This window comes from Patagioenas fasciata, chromosome 1 (genome assembly GCF_037038585.1).
Source record: "Patagioenas fasciata isolate bPatFas1 chromosome 1, bPatFas1.hap1, whole genome shotgun sequence".
NCBI lineage: Eukaryota > Metazoa > Chordata > Aves > Columbiformes > Columbidae > Patagioenas > Patagioenas fasciata.
Window position 1 is genome coordinate 79113935 of NC_092520.1, and position 13107 is coordinate 79127041.

The window sequence follows — 13107 nt, forward strand, 5'->3', positions numbered from 1 at the left end:
ATTTACTGTCCTAATTCATCGATTTGTTATCGCTAATTGTACTTCATTTACTTCTGTGTAGTTTCCAGTACCTAAAGGGTTGAAAGGTTGCTGTAATTGGCACCCGCAGCTGCTCTTTCTTTTGACAGGGGGTAATTTTGCAGCCTATGCTTTGTGTGACAGCTGCCTAATTGGGCATTCTCCCCTTGTAGCAAGCCTGCCTCCTCCAGCCTCCCTGCTGACAAATGGTGGTGGATTATAGATGAGGACACGCTGACCCGTTCGACCTTGCTGAGACAGCGGGGAGGGGCCTCCTGCTACTTGAGGGAAGCTTTGGGTCATTTAAAGGACAAGGTCATGAGCCAGGTGGGGAAATGACATGATATCACATGACAATAGTCCGATGACACGGTCAGTATGTCAAGGACAAACTCATCAGTATTGATTAATGCTGCTTTTTCCTGGTGTCTCTGCGAAGCCACTGATATTTCGAAAACATTTTGCTAATTTATTCCAGGTAAAGTGCCAAATGTTATTTTTGGGGTTCTTTTGGGAAGTATTTGTACAGTGTTGTCTTAATACAGATCACATGAAAAAGCAGTGTTATTAAAACTCTGCCGATGATTATTTATGGGGTTCATCTGGATATTTTTGTTAAAAATGTGCATCTGTATGTACTGCCAGGAGAATGCCAGGAAGGATGCATGACGGGCCAGAACTTAAGGAGGGGGGGGAAAATCCCTGCTTTTAAATTTCAGCATTTCACTTTTCACTCCTACTTGAAATGCACAGGTATGAGCCTTTATGAAAACACATGTATCTGCATATGTACAGCTGACAGGACTGTGGGAGAAGTGTTTGAATAAGAAGAACCAAGAAGAAAAGTTAAATATAAATTGAACGTTTAAAGAAAGTCTTATTAGTTCAAGGGCAATACAGTTAAGATAGTGCCTTTCCTATTTTAAGAACTAACACAGTATCCAGCTATGCTGGGCAATAAAAACTTGCTAAGTGGGTTTTCGAAAATGTTGTGAATACAAGTGACAATATTTTGAGAGCATCTTCATATTGCATTTCTATGCTAATAAACTTCAAGGTAAATGAACAGCTTGTTTGACATTTGCTTTGTTAGACAATAATAAAATGCTTTCTTCTGGAGTAATTAGACTTGATAGATTGATTATGTTAAGTGGTAAAGATAAATACAATCAAAAAGAAAACTCTCTCGAAGGGAGTTATTGGCTGTTTTTGAACTTTAAGGCTGTCGCTGTGTTTTAGCGAATGCTTAATGGTGTGTGTCATGCACACGTGTGTGCAAACGCATGCAGGTACACACATGCACACACACATGGGTGCACGTACAGACACAGGCAGTGTGCACCGAGTTTCTGCAACAGCCTGTTAAGCCGGGAGAGGAGCGTTCACCTCGGAGCACGGTTCCCATTTTTGTGAGATCTGATTTGTTGTTGGAAGCTGTTGTGGCTGAATCCCGTCAGTTCACCAGGATGTAATTTTACTCCCCCGAGGTAAAAAGCCGTCAGTGGTAAAGTGTGATAAATTAGTTCACCCAAGTAGACGTGTGTGTGTGTGTGCGTGCGTGCGCGTGTTTAATTCTGACCTTGCTGTGCATGTGTTCAGCTGCTCTCTGTGCCCGAGTCAAGCCTGGTGGAGGTTTAATCCTGTGCCCTTGTACACGTATACTTGATTAGTAGTTGTGGTTATCTCAGCAGAAGACATTCCGCCCTCCTCCTTGTATTGGTTGGGACCCGGGCATTGGGGAGCCAAGTCGAAGGAGAAAGAAAAGAGATTTTGCATTAGTATTCTATGAAAGCCTTACTGTCTGCAGAACAAATTGATTGCTACAGTGTACCTGTGCTTGGCACCACTGCTGTGAAAGAAAGGTATGGTTGTAATCTGTTTTATTGTATTACATATTGTGACACTCCAGGAATGTTTAACATTCGGCTCTTCTATGGCACATGCTAGAAGTCCTAAGTAAAGAAAAAAATATGTGAATGAATGAAAAGTATGTGAGGCTTTCATATCGGCAGCTTTGTTTACTACGAGCTAAGTAGCCCCTGCTAATGAGACAAATTTATTGTATGTGCCAATGGCAACGTAAGGAGGTGGATAACTGAATTCTCTGTATTATATTCAGTTACTCACATATATGTTTTAGTAGTTGCTACAGACCTACACAGATAAAATTCTAGTTAACCTCTTAAGGGGCTTTTAGTGTAGCTTTTATATGTGAAATATACTTGAACATGCATGTGTCTGTCTCTTTGAATGAAAATGTGGGGTTTTTTTCCCAGTTTTTAATCTACTGCACTGTGTGTGGGGGTGGTATGTGAGGGGAGGTATAAAAATATGAAAATCTTAGATGTGCTGCTATGATAAACAGAACAAGAAGAAAGCTGAGGAAAAGTCTTACAGAATTTGAGCCTTCATCTGTCCCTCCCCCCCATTAATGTGTAAATATGCATGCATTTTTTAAATGAGAAAGCTAATGCTCTTTATTTCCTTAACTCAGTTGCCGACTTTACACAGTTGATGCTCTGGTTTTATAGATGCTCAGCTGATGTTAGTTGTGTGTTTGACGGGAGGTATGAAGCACTCCATTAATAAAATTCGGGCTGTTTCAGAGAGAGCTGTGCTTACTGCTTCGTTCTTGGCATCACTGAGGTTGTGTTGGTGATTATGTGGATGTTTGCTTGTGGTCACTCCGAAACATCTGAAGTATCTGCTCTTGTCATGCAGACATTCCCAATTAATTAGGTTTAGGACAGGTGGCAGACTCGTCCTGGGCACTTAAATCTGCATGTAAACCTAATCTAGTAACTTGATGAGAAAACGAAAATCCATCTTTCCTGGTGTGTTATCACCATGCACAAGCCACAGAGGTATTTATGAAATCCTCTCTGTACTCTTTGTCCTGGCATGTGACAAGTAAATGAGTTGCTTTAAAGAAATGAGAGACTTGGAAAATGCTGTATGCTGAAGAGCAGTCATGCTCTATAATAGTTACTTCTGTCATATGGCCTTGCTGACTTAAGATTAACACTTTATAGACGTGCAGTATATTTATATGAGTGTACCCTTGAGCTTACATTTTACACCTTGCAAAGAGTGCGAATACGGCCTTATGCATGCAAGTTGTTGATATTCGAGATCCTTTGACAGCTAAGAAAATTTCTAAGAACCCCAGGTAGGAAGGCTCTGTGATGTGACTGTACTCAAATTATGACAACTATAGTTACAACTAATTAGTCAAAACTTATTTCTTCAAAGCAAATATTTTCTGAGTGGGCTATTCTTCCCCTGTGTGTGTTTTTTTTAATATAAACACATGTTGTACTGATAATAAAAGTCGGTTGCACAATGTACACAGCAGATTGCAAGATCATGAGACTTTACTATAATCAACAAGATTTTGGAGTTAATTGCACTAATACTACAGAAATGGTTAAATCTTATCTTAAATTCTGTATTGACTTTTTGTAGATTTTAACCAGTTAGTGTCAGGTGGTTGAGTTCTGAAGAGAGTGTTAGATAAATACAGGGCAATACTGCATTTCAATGCAATTAACTTTCGTTCATAAATAATTCAACCTATGACTTTACATGATTAGAGGAAAAGAAAATGACGTGTGATTAAATCCAAGTCCTTGAAAACATTTTGCCAGTCAAGATTGCTGTCACTGCTTCGAGACTTCTTATATTTCCTCTTTTGAGGAGAGCCGGTTCTGGGAGTTGTGGTGGTTTTGTTTTGTCAATTATTAGTGTATCAATAGAGATATGAGGTAGACTCTTTAGATCATAATTAAAAGAGGACTGATGAGTGTGTAGTTTTGATTTCTCAGTTTTCCTTGTGCCATGAAATATATCAGCTTGGGTAGCATGTGATTTTCCTGGTTGTCCTGTTAAGTAGGAGGATTAAAGCTTTTACTGCCAACTTTACTGAATGAGCATGTCTTATAACAGTAAAATCTTGATGAGAATTTTGGAATATTGGAATATAACTCTGCCTGGAATAGACTGCTATATTTGGAAGCTGGGGGGGCAAGGGGCAAACAAACCCTGATAAAACTAATCAGATTTTTAGAGTATTTTTACTTTACATTGGAGGTACACAGTTGATTTCAGCATTGGTTAATTGTGTAACACCACCTTTCCTCTGGAAATACTTAATGAAGATTTAAGTAAGAATTGGTGCTTGAGAGTCTCATCAACTTGGGCAGATTTTAGAGGCAAATTCCAGTTTAGGTATGTGTTTGAAAAGCAGCTATGCCCTGACTGAGATTGTGAAATGCCTGTTCCCCATCTCCACCCCCATCTCCACCCCCTTTCCTTCTGTTATCTTGCTTTATCATAGTAAAGAGGAAGCTGAGGTGTTGCATAACTTCTCTATGTAAATACATTTTTTTTTTTTGTGCAGATGCTGGGAGCAGCCTTAACTAAACCAGTGCTGCGGCTACCAGATTCCTGCTAGTGCTGAAGGCAGTTGTGTAAATAAAGGCCTTGTGTACTGAACTGAGACTGCTGTGGAACCTCTGGAGGGAATTATTTTGTCTATAACATTGGTTAACTTTCCCTGAAAATTGAAAGTGTTGCTGATACTCTGGAGTGATGGAGTAGGATTTTATAAGGCCTGATGAAATAAGCTCTGGCAGCTTTTTCCTGGCTGCTGGACAAAGCATCCACAACAGCAGAATCAGATTGAAATAGTGCCATTAATAAAAATGTGATCAGTCTCACTTGAGGGGGTGAGTGTGCTAAGTTAAGAAAGTGGAAAGCTGTACTTACATGGTTTTGTGTGTTTTTAAGATGTTCTCGTTGTGAAATAATAGAATTGGGACCTGGTTTTGGTACTAGCACGATTGCCTGTTGCTGACATGGTAAATTATCTAGACCAGGCAAGATTATTAATTGTTTTTTGTCTAATGTATTATCCTGAAGCTATATGAAAAACGTGGGGCTTGTTAAAAGTTCCAAACACCTTTTGTTGTTGTTGTTGTTTGGATCTTTGCTTCTGCAACATCAACCATAGGTGGCACTGACTATTAGCAGTTAGAAGGTTTGGGATACTTCCCCTCCTCACAGACTTACATGATTTGTAAAGTCAATGGCAGCTACTTTATGTATTTTCTCTCTGGCACAGAGTATGTGTGGCAGGTATCTGCAAGTTCTATAAATGATTAAGTATAGGAACCAAGTTATTTTAGCGAGATTAGTGAATTTGCAAACTTCTGGCTTATGAAGCTGGAATTTGAGTTTGTCAGAATTCATCGGGAAAATGTTAGTATTGATTATTAAGGAATGAATGTTGTTCCTATGCTTTTTGGCTTTATTTAAATAGGAGGCAGACTCATTTCTGCAGGCTTGTTCTACTTGCTGGTGTGACTTGCAGAGGATGCTCAGTCAGGGTTGGTGTAATTCAGGGTTCCAGAGCCTGGACACCACAGAGCAGTTCAGCACGTGGCAAAAAGCCGTCTGTCTGCCTCGCTTGCTCCTGCAGCTTCAGTTTTCCTTCATAGCTCCACTTCTAGCGTGGACTGCTGGAGTTTTGTTTATACACTGTATGTATGAATGAATGCATACTCTGTTTTCTAGTCCATCTGAGAAATCCAATGCTGTGAATATATTGCAGCTGAATTAGACGGAAAAAAAACCAGGTTTTGACAGCTTTTTAAAGCACGGAAATTAAAATGGACCTGTTTGGGAAGGAAGCGCTTAGACACATGTAAACACATTTATACATATTTCACTGTGAGAGATCCTTGCTTCAGGATAAAAAGGACTTCATTGTTCTTGGTAGGGAAAGAGACTGAAAGTGGACAGTGGCTCAGAAGAGCCACTGCTGCAAAACTCTTTGCTGCTGCTGGGCAACATTCCTTGCAGCTCCAATGCACTATATAGTGCTTGACCAGCTTGTTAGGACTGTTTCAGCGTGTCAGATCTCTGAGAAATGAGAAAAGTTGGTGGAATTATGGTTTTCATCCTAATGCTGTCATTTATTTTTTCAGTACTGACAGTTGTTTTCTTGTACTTTCAGCAGGTGTAGTAGAATACTTGAACTGACTACTTGTCTGACACACATCTGTCTGTAAGGGTGCTGACACTGCTGATAATTTTTCTTATTTTGGAGAATAAAGGTATTTACTGTGGTGTTCAAGTCCTATTCCTTCAGTAATCCCTATTTTTTCCTGAAATTTAGTGTGGTCAATTGTTTTATTTCACCAGTAGCAAAAGAAAGAAAAACGCACACACAAAAAATGTAGGGACAGAATATCTTGTAATTAAAGGGCCACACTGAGATTTAGAAAATCTTTCTTCCTCTGCTATGGATATGAACTTCATGTGACTCTGGGCAGGTTACTTAATCTTCCCCCTGTGCTTACTGTTTCTCATATGTAAAGTGGGGAGTACTCCAAAGGACTTCCGTGATACGTTCATTGATGTTTGTAATGTGTTCTGTTTTGTTCAAAGAGGGAATAAGATCTTTCTTGCAATTTTGACAGTGCCCAGTAGCCTCCAATGTGGTTTAGACCCACACAGTGCACGTAATGAGAGGTCCTGGTGAAAAACGGAGGAGCGAAATTACTATGATCAGTCTGTAAAGAGCAGCAGCCATCTAACATCAGATATGTACATGTCAGAGTGAAATAGGTCTTTGGTAACTGAAATGCCACTTACTTGTCATTAGTTTGTTTGTGGGTGGGTTTTTTGGTGACCTCACATTTTGTATAAGTAATATGGAACTGAATTCTGTAGTTCACTTCAGTCTGAAATAGTTTGGGCTTTCCTTTTCCATATTCATGTTGTGGGTGGATAGTCTATGAAAATCCCTTCTCTGTTTAGGAGTGTTGCCTACTGCCTGCAGCTTGGTGGTGGAAAACATCAAGGGTTTTTTAAAGTTGGAGTTTTAAAATGATGGGTGTATGTTACATCAAAGGAAAAAAGAAAAGGCTAATCAGTCAACTTCAGACTTTTTCTCAGTTTTTCTACCTGTGGCTATCACTTTAACAGAGAAAATAATTTCATGGAAGGGTAGTTCAGATGCGTGTTTTGTGTAATTTGCAAGTGTGGACTCTTGCACAGTTACAGCTGACAGAGTACAGTCAACGGAGGAAAAAAAGTCTCTTATCAACAGTTCCCCGCTCCTAAGAGTATTAATTCTGTTCTCCACGATTTATGAGGTCGCTATGTGAAAGGTTTTTGTAGCATTCAGCTAGTCATGATGGAGCACAAACCAATTTGAAATTAAAAATGGCTGGATGGGCTTTAGTGTGCAGAACTTAAACTCGTAATCAAATTTGTGAATCAAACAAAGAAATGTTTAACAAGAGGGGCTTTAGTGGCAGTACTTAGATTGGCAAAGATTTTGCTTAGATATCCCAGTTCAGTACTCTGGGGTTTTTTGTATATGTAATAGTATGAAAGTTTCCTAATACAGTTTTTGTGATTGATATTTGTGAGGAATATGGATCATGTTTGCTCTTTGAAAATATCAATTTGCTTTAAAGCAGTTAAAAGGGAATACAAGAATTCGTGGAAAATTCGAGAAAGATGCTTTTGGTAGTAGGTTATGTTTAGATATATTAACAAAAAGGAGACTTGTTATTCCATGTTCTTTAGAATCATTTATGTCTTATCAAGCAGCTGACAAAAATAATTTGCTTTTAGTGTACACTTTGGTTTTCGTATGTAGAAGTGAATTACAAGAATAGTTTAGTGTATTAATTTTCATTTGGGAATCTTACCCCGCACCCTCCGATATAAGTAGAGCTTTTGGTCTGAATGGTGACAGATAGGAAGTAACTTACTGACTTCTTCATTTTTTCTTTTTTCTTTTTTTAATTTTTTTTTTTTCTCCTGCCCCTTTATCAACAACAAATTATAAGAGAGTCAAGATGTTTTAGATCTTCCATTCCTCCCTCTTGTTACACTGGTCAAGATCACAGAAAAAAATAGTATAAACCCCTGAAGATTTTGACTACTCACCCATGTGCATTGTAACATGATGTTTATTGCTGTTTAGCGGAAATACTTCCTACAATGGTGGAGAAATATAGCTGGTGTTTTAGGAACCACACTGCCTAGAACTTCACCTCTGTCTTCATATTTTAATGAAGCAGGTTGCTTGTATCGTTTTTACAGTGTGCCGTATTCTGCATCATCTTGTTTCTGCTCCTCTTTTTCTTGCTCTTTGGGACTTCTCACAAGTGAGACGGTGTCTCGGGCAGCTTGGACACCCTGACTGTCTTCTCTTGCCATTGATGCTTTTCTTCCTGAAACCTACTTTTTCCCTACAGCCCTTCCTTTCTACTTAGTTATCTCTCTATCTTGCCTTAGTTTGTAAGCACTTTGGGGTTGTAGTCTGAATTTACAAGAATATAAAATGTTTTACAATAGTAATTGTGCCTGTGGTGTTTCCCAGCAAATGTCAAGCACAGACAGACTTGCTCTCATAAACCTGGCAGAATATAAAGGAGGCAAGTGGAATTGGCATCCCAGTAGCTTATTCTTGGTAAGCCAAACTGTTCACCTTCAGAAGTGCTATAAGCAAGTTCCCAGTAACGTGGTTTAGTAAAGAGATGCCAGAGGGACTTTGGAAGGAAGGGTTAAGTTTTATTTGCAGTAAAACTGAAATCAGAGGTAGATCCAGTAAATCAAATGCCTCTAATTTGAGGAGTAGTAGGAGAAAACTATGTTCAAAAAAAGTGGATAACTTGGAGGATTCAATCTGCTGTTTGGGCTCAGAGGGTTATTTCATTAAAGCAGCTGAAACACAGAAAGCTTCCTTTGTTTCACTGAAAGAGGTCTGGGTTTATGTTTAACCCATCCTTGGGACAGGTACTTTCTCTTCCTTCACCTTTGTCCTCAAAAGTTTCCTTGTTCATGTTGTCTTTGGTACCATTTGCTGTCATGATTAAAAATAAATAAACAAGTGTTGTTCTGAAAATAAATTTTCCTAGGTGCAGTATTTCCTTTTCTTCTCTGGCCTTTCTTCCATCTGTGCCATCTGAATTGAAAACAGATCGCAACAGGGTATGGATATCGTCATTGTACCAGCCAGGAAAGGGAAAGAGCTTTCAGTAGATTATTATTTTTTTTTTTTTTAATAGCAGCAGCTCAAGAAAGGAGGAGCCCTTTGGTGTATTTTAGCCCTTCTACATTCTGTTTTTAGCCCTTCTGTACCCTTTTCTCCACATCATTAAACTTTGTGTTGATCTTTCAGTGTGTATCACTCTTTCCTTCCCCTCCAGTCATATGTAGTAAAATGAAGGTGTCAGGTTAAAACTATATTATTACAGCAACATGTTTTTTGCAGTACAACCATGCAATAAATGTAACGTTTTCTTCTCTAAGAGGAAGGGAAAACATACTTATTCTAGAGACCAGTGTTGCTCTAGGGCTTCATTTAATTGTTGTCCATCAGAACTCGTATTACGTATGTCGCTCAGAGGTGGATAGGTATTAAACTTCATATAGACTATGATGAGGGAAAGGGAACAAACAGTATGGTGAGGAAGGGCAAGCAACATACATCATTTGTGTTTTGGCTTGTGGTTTTGCAGGAGGTATTTTGGTGGATTTGGATTAATTTTTGCTGTGGTGATTTACTGCTGGAAGAGAGGAAGAAATAGCCTCCAGAGTGCAGATGATCTCTGCCTGGGGAGCAGTGCAGAAGCATAATGGAATTTCCTGTGTGAGAGGTGCCGGAGGATTACAGTAAAATTGAGTGTTTGTGGAAACAAAAGAGTAAGGAAGAAGGACACAATAAGTGGTTAGGCTATGCGGGCAGGAATGGAAGAGTTATTAGTGTCTGTGGAACTTGGATGGGAAATTTTAAATTTAATCTAGAGCAAGAGAAAAACAGTTGAAAAATTGAAGTAAAGAGTTAACATGGTCAAAGTACCTTGAGGGGAAGGATTACAATAACAGCTGGATTTTGTGTATTGCAGAAGGGTCTCAGGTAATGTTACAGAAGTGAGGGTTGTAGATGTAGGGAGCTGAGAAAAGACTAAACAAGAGTAACTTAAGGATAACAGAGAAAATTAGTAAGGTTTTAGAAAAGACTGCAGTGCTAAGGGTGTGTTGCGGTGGTTTGTTTTGTGTGTTTGTTTTTGTTTTTTTTTTAAATGTGTGGGGTGTTTCTTGTTGTTTTGTTTGGTTTTTGTTTTTAAGTAATTATGGGTAAATGAATATTGCGAGTGTTAGAATAAAGATAATCTCTTGACAGCTTTTTTTGACAAAGTGGTTAACTTCAGGGAAAACTCTATTTTAGTCTGTTGATACCTTGTTAGACAGACAGACTCCCTTTCATGAGCTAATACTGAATTAACAGAATTACTTTCCTGTTACAGTAGCAATAAAGTTGTTTTCTACCGTAGGTTTCTACATCCTGATGATAATGTATTTATTTTTTGACAGGGTGGAGTGAAAAGCAGATTCACAAAGATCCAGCACTGGCACTTGAAAGGTATGAGTTTCTGCCCCTGAATTTAGGAAGGTTATTAACCTGTTATTTTTTCATCACCCCAGGTGTGCAGCAGTAACTAATTCACACCAGCTTTGGTCCTTAACCCTCTTAGGAACTGTGAGAATTGAGGGTGTTTTATTTCATATCCCCAGATAGTCTTTGATCCCGTGCTCTTGAAACTGCTAACTAGGGTGCCAAGCTAACAATCTGCTAAAAGTGTCCTGGGAAACTGGAGATGTGATCACCTGCTCACCAGAACTTCTGTCCTTTTCTCAACAAATGGATTTTAAGTAGTGTGTGTCCAGAACAAAATGTCTCCTTGAGAAGAGTGGGTTTTGGTTTTGTGGTGTGTGGGGTTTTGTTTGGTTTGGGGTGTGTGTGTGTTTTTCTCCTCTGGGTTTCCTTTGTTGCCCTGTTTGGCTTTTACCTCCTTGTCCAGTATGATTCACTTCTGTATTAATTTGATAATTTCATCTCATGGTTCTGTAAGATTGTGCAGTTACGTATCAGCCTGAACTGCTCTTGAGTGAAACCACACTAATGTAGTGTTCAGTGATGTTCTTTTGGTATAGTTCACTGATGAAATTTAGCAACAGGGGTTGAATGAAAACCTTCTTTAGCTTTACAACAGGATTCTTATAAAGACTGTAAGAAAGAGAAGAAACAAAATAGTTTAGTAAGAATACAGGCAGTCGGTGAAACTTATCTGCAGGTCATTGACAATGCCTTACTATATATTGATTCAGAAAATGCTGGAGTTGCTTATTGATGGTGTATTGAGCTGGGAAATTACTCTTCCAGATACATCAAGGAAAGATGGCTTTATATAACACAAAGGACATGGGTTATGACCTGTCAGCCATGCTTGGATCTCTACTGTGGTAGCTTAAGCTGGAAATAGTACATAGCTTGATGAGCTGAATCAATAAAGTTGTAGTTATGGGTAATAACTATTAGCTAATGACTTTACATGATTCATAATTTAAGCGACTTTAGTGGAGGTTCACATGTTTATTTGCTAGATTCATGAGTTTTAGGTCTTCTGTTTTATGACAATTTGCCCCTCTCTCCATACTTTGTCAGTAAACATTAAGTAAACGGATTAAAACTGTAATTACAACTTCGAAATATTTCTGTGGGGTTACTTTTACCCCCAAAGCTAAGGCAAGATTTACAGAGGGAAATTCACCACCTACCTCCCACTGCCTTTCATTGTTACCACCACCCAATTTTGTTAATGATGAATTGGTATCAGACTTCCAACATGTAGGGAAACTGATCACCTGCTGTGGTTGGTGCCTATTGAATAACTTCAGGAATGGGAAAGCTGGAATAACTGATCTTGCACATCTTGTTTGGAAAAGGGAATCCTACACTCTGTCCTGAATTACAGCTAATTATATAAGGGAGAATATTCACATTTTGACTGTGAACCAGTTTGCTTTTAATAGTCACGACACTTAAACTGGTGGTGTATTACTGGTTTTCAGTATGGTGGATGTCCATTTATCATGTGCCTAATTCTTCAACCTTAATCTGTGTTGCACCTGTTAGATGCCTCTCTCATGCATAAGTCTGTGTGTGTGCATAATCTTGCCATTATTTTGTTGCCCTGTTAAAATCTCTGGATCTATTTATGTTGGTAAAAATAAATAAGTAAAAAGAAAAAACAAAGGATTCCTATTAAACTATTAATCAAAATGATAGTTTAACATATTTAAACACTTCTTGATTTGACATTTCACACATGTAAACATAACACAGGTTATTCTTTTTTTTTTTTTAAAGCATATAAATTAGTATCTTTCCAGACCTGAGCATTGGCAACCATCCAGTGCTTCAAGATAATCCATTGTTGTGGACTACTTGACTACAGAATTGATCAGAAGTGCTCTTTTCTTTGTGCTGGCTGTCACATTCTTTTTTGTAGCTATATTCCTAACCATTTATTGCAGTCATTACCCCCTCTTAAAAGACAGCACACTTGAAATGGTTTGCGTTAGGCTCTCTGTGCAGAAAGATTTGGCTCTGCCTGTTGGAGCTCCCCAAAAAAAGAATGGAATAGAATTGGGTTTCAGACATTTTCTCCATGGTGTCACAGTAGGAGAGACACCAAAACCTCTGCTGATAGCACCTTGCCACATTCCTGCCACCTGGAAAGCAGGTGTTTTGAGCGGCAATTCAGAAGTAGGAGAATCCTCACTGTTCCTGCAGGTTATGTGTGTAAAGAATATGAACCTGTATTTAATGGGGGAAAAAAAAAAACAAAACAAACAAACAACAAATAAAAACCTACTACTGATTTGTTTTATTAAAGGTTTGGTTACGATGATTAAAGAAAGTTATGGTGGGTGGTTGTTGTTGTTTTAGTAATGTAAGTGTGACAGAAGACTGATACTGAATCTACAGTTACTCACTCTATTATACCTCAATTAAAGTAAAATCTTTTTCACGTTTTTAAAGTTTCTGTGCATTAGTCAGTAAACTTAAATAATCTATGTGACTGTAAATATACTTGCTTTAGAGTTTAAAGTGTTGGGGAACTATACTGCTAATAAACTAATGTGTTTCCTAGAATGTTTTTTGATTGTGAAATGTCTTTTATACACCTTTTCATGTGTGTTTGGTTCCCAGAGTAAGTT

General features: G+C 38.4%; 1 protein-coding gene across 14 annotated transcripts in view; it reads left to right on the plus strand.

The window, feature by feature from the left end:
* The window catches only part of NRIP1 (nuclear receptor interacting protein 1), a 129273-nt gene that overhangs the window by 70801 nt on the left and 45365 nt on the right, over positions 1-13107 (plus strand). For 7 of the 14 annotated variants that reach the window (XR_011739435.1, XM_071809601.1, XM_065862814.2 and 4 more), the window contains one exon: positions 10417-10465. The exons of 4 other annotated variants lie outside the window; for them this stretch is intronic. The gene's annotated coding sequence lies outside the window, so the exon portion shown is untranslated. Of the gene's footprint in view, positions 1-238; positions 346-387; positions 497-1689; positions 1881-10416; positions 10466-13107 lie in introns of those variants that run through there. 3 more of the 14 variants (XM_071809621.1, XM_065862818.2, XM_071809610.1) reach the window with 3 other exon arrangements.